The sequence below is a fragment of the Oratosquilla oratoria genome, chromosome 30 (genome assembly GCF_046742065.1).
Source record: "Oratosquilla oratoria isolate Oo_2021 chromosome 30, ASM4674206v1, whole genome shotgun sequence".
Classification (NCBI taxonomy): domain Eukaryota; kingdom Metazoa; phylum Arthropoda; class Malacostraca; order Stomatopoda; family Squillidae; genus Oratosquilla; species Oratosquilla oratoria.
The window spans coordinates 3,635,295-3,639,470 of record NC_134806.1 but is presented as its reverse complement, the minus strand read 5'-3'; the positions used below and the strand labels follow the sequence as shown (position 1 = coordinate 3,639,470).

Here is a 4,176-nt window from a genome sequence, read left to right as displayed (position 1 = left end):
AAAATATATAAAAATAGAGGATGGTGAAGGCAGATGGTGAACCAACTAATAGAAGACTAGATGTGAGCAGGGTTGAATCGTCGTTATGCTGCGTCCACACGGTCGAGCTGTGCCTGCCCTTACCGGGCAAAGTCGGCAGACTGCTCGCGAAGTGTCCACACGGCTGACGATGGTGGTTGGAGGTTAGTTGGCCACAAGCAGAGGTTGGGAGGGAGTAGTTCAGTGCGGTACGATAACCATGGTTCCCGCCATACTTGGAAAGAAGGTAGCACTTTACAACATTATAATTGCTGCCTGCATTAAAAAGAAAAACAAGAAATGACGGAGACATGTCTGATGCCGGGAGTGGGTACAAAGACGTGATTTAATGGGAAGCTCAGTGACAATACGTGAATTGCAGGATGAAAATGAACAATTGTTTTGCAGTTACATGAGAATGAACATTAGCAGCTTTTCTTTTCTCCTTTCGAAAGTGAAGCCATATATACAAAGGCAAGAGACAAATATGAGGAAAAGCATAGTACCAATAGCACGTCTTGTCGAGACCAAGGGCTGACATCGCTGCCAAACGCACGAGTGAGGTGCGAGCAAAGTTAGCAAACCCGCTCAGTACAGACAGAAGTTACCTTTACCACCATGTCCGCACCTAGTGCTAGCAAATAGCGCCGGGAACGGACAGTTTGATGGTTTGCCCGATGCAATTGCCCGTTGTCGGGCAAAGCCCTCGTGCCCGGCGGACAGTGCTCGACCGTGTGGACGTGGCATTAGGTGTGACTGTCATCCCCCCAAAAAACTAGGACAACGAAACCGAAGGTATGGTAAAAAAAAAAAAAAAAAAGGTTTTCCGGCTTAGGAAGAGAAGGTTGAAAACTAAAGATAGATTTAGAAAGGGAGATAAGGTATAAAAATACTTCACGAAGTCAAAAGATTACAAAGTTAATGAAATATATAGATCTAAAAGTAGAATGCAGGGCAATGTATAGAGAAATGAGTGAGTTGAAAAAACAATGCTGGAACCAACAGAGCTTATTGCCAAAAAAAAAAAAAAAAATAACAATAAAAAATGAAGATACAAAAATGGGGCTTTGAAAGATACAATAAAAGAGACTGGTTTAAAAGAAAAAAAATGAATGGAAAGTAGATCAGGAAAACAGAAAAAATAGCATTTAAAGAAATTGTACAAAAAGTGGAAGAAAATGCAAATGAAACACTCGTTAAAGTAATTAAAGAGAAAGAAAATTGGGTCGGGGACACAGTAGATTAAAAAAAGTGTATAGTAGAATACAGTATTAAAGAAAATGTAGCTAGATACGTTAGAGATTCTGAAAGATGGAAAAAGAAATAGAAGTGCATAGGATGGAACTATAAAGAAACTAGGTCACAAATGATGGCGGTATTAACAAAAACCACAAAGTTGGCAAAACGTGAAAACTACAAAAATATATGGATAAAAAGAAATGAGCGATGAGGAAAAAAAGAGAGAAAAGGCACTAAAAATGAAGCTAATAAAAAGAATACGAGAGACGAACAGAGGCCAAAAAGAACGATTTTTTTAATACGTAATGACACAATGGGTAAAAGAGAATACCGGATATAGAAATAACGAAGAACCGCCGAGACTAGATTTGATATTTACGCCAGAGCCTGAAATTGTGGATAAGATGGAATACAAGACACCAATTGGGAAGAGTGACCACATACTACCAGAGCTCGAACTAAAAAAGGAAATATATCTGGGAAGAAACGAGAAATACAGAAAAGGAAGACTAATGTATAACGATACGGATATTGGGAAACTCAGAAAATTCTTTCAAAAAGCGAATTGGGAAAATTTCTTTAATGAAAAAACACAGGTGGAAGAGAAATGGACGATATTAAAAGATATCTATAATGAACGAGCGAATAAATACGTACCAAAACAAAAACAGGAAAAGGTGTACATTAAGTGGTGGTATAACAAAAATGTAACGAGGCAAAAGATAAAAGAGACAAAGCTTGGAAAAGATGGAAAAAACCGGGAGAGTGGCTTATATATATATATATATATATATATATTATCCAGTGTGTTCTATTTATTTTCCAAATGTTATCACATAAACCGTAGTTTTATCATCCGTTAGACCAGTCATTCTCAACGGGGGCGATATCGCCCACCAGGAGGCGATTTTTGAGCTCAGGGGGGGCGAAAGAATCAAAATGGATATATGCATTCGAGGAGACATCAGACTGAAACTGACAAATTTTAAGCCCAATATAAAAGATCTAGCAGTGAAGCACCAGCTGGGCCCAAGGATCTCATTAAAACACGTCAGTAAAAAAATTAAATTAGTTGTTTATCATTGTTACAATAATTTTCATTATTTTCCAATTAAGGGGGGCGATCCTTTTTTTTCAATTGAAAAAGGGGGCGATATGGCTAAAAAGGTTGAGAAACCCTGCGTTCGACAGTTAACCTAGCCTAATCTAAGCTAACCTTACCTCTCCGGTTCCGCGCGCCATATCCTTGACGTCACGCATCAGTGATGACGTTTTTCATTTGTTTCCAAGTAAATTACATAATTATCTCTATTTTCTTTTTAAAATTTGTATATATTGTTACTATCTACGTTGAAATAGAGAATTTTGGGGGGGATTTAGAGTGTGAGTCTACGGAGTATGTGAGCCCATTTTCAGTAGTCAAAAACTATACAGTCGCATATATGTATATATATATATATATATATATATATATATATATATATATATATATATATATATATATATATATATATATATATATAGTGTAAAAAAAAAAGTCGCCCATCCCGTTCGCCACATTTGCCTAGGGAAAACATGGGAAAATATTTGGTGAATGGAGTCTTGCTGGATGACGCAAAAGGAGAGAATCTTGTCAAATGTTAGGCCACCAAGTCTTCGGCCTGACGGTTGGCAGGGCATCAGGGAAATCAGATTTTCCCTGCAAAACCTGGGCAAGGAATTTCCTACTCACCAAGAACTCCTCGAGAGTCACTTGACTCAGAAGAGATGGCTGGACTCTTGGGGGCTCTGAAATTGAATTTGAAGTTGTCTCAACCTCTGACAGTCTGTACCAAGATCCCCCCCTTCTCGCGCAAAGAAAGTATACCTTCCCTCGAATCTACGTTATATATATATATATATATATATATATATATATATATATATATTATATATATATATATAATATATATATATACAAGCCGCTGGCTTCGCCCTTGGCTGCGCAAACAGAGGCCTACGGCCGCAGCTTTCCACGCTCTAATCCCTTGTTTTCCCCTTTCGGCCTCGGCCTCGGGGCGGAACCCCAACACGGGATCCCCAGCACGAAAAAGAACGTGAAGAAGAACACGAAGTAGAATGCGAAGAATGCGAGGAAGAAGAAGAAGAATGCGAAGAAGAACGCAAAGAAGAAGAATACCACCTGACCCCAACTTACCCAAGTGCTTTTTGAAGAATATTTTTAGGACAAAGTGTCACCGTAATGCCATCAGTCCCCGACTTCCGCAGCGTTTTTTAGAAGAATATTTTTATTTAGACTTATATATATATATATATATATATATATATATAATATTATATAATATATATATATATATATATATATATATATATATAAAGCTGATAAGAACAGATACTACACTTTGATCTTAGCCAAAAGGCCTATCCGAGAGTTAACACCTTGACGTGGTGAATAGGCTTAAGAATCTTAATAATTACAAAAGCTATGTCGATAGAGAGAAAATCTCTGCAGGGCCACCCATATCGAACAGATTTTGTAAGAAAGATCAGACAAAGAGCAGCTCAAACACTCAGTCGCAGGACCCACTGCCAACTGGTACGTCACTGATGGCAAACAGGGAAATTCCTCATAGATATAGGCCCTTATAGGGCTTCACCGAATATAATGAATAAGGTGACACCAGAGAAATATCTTACCAGAAACCAGTTGTCACGGAGGTGAGATTACTGCCAACCCCCCTTCATAGCAAATATGAATATCGCAACCAAAAGAAAACCTGGCGTTCCTGTTAGATCATCGTCTCCTAAAGGTCCAACCGCATTGCCTCGTGTACTTACGGGCAGTGTGCCACCGAATGTGAGTAAGCACTGTCCAAGCAGATCCAAGTTTTGGACATCAAACAACATGAAGAAAATGAA

General features: G+C 38.4%; 1 pseudogene; it reads right to left on the bottom strand.

Annotated features, from left to right (window-relative positions):
• Positions 1-3,597: 3,597 nt before the first annotated feature.
• Positions 3,598-3,693, bottom strand: LOC143041369 (U2 spliceosomal RNA; annotated as a pseudogene).
• Positions 3,694-4,176: the final 483 nt, after the last annotated feature.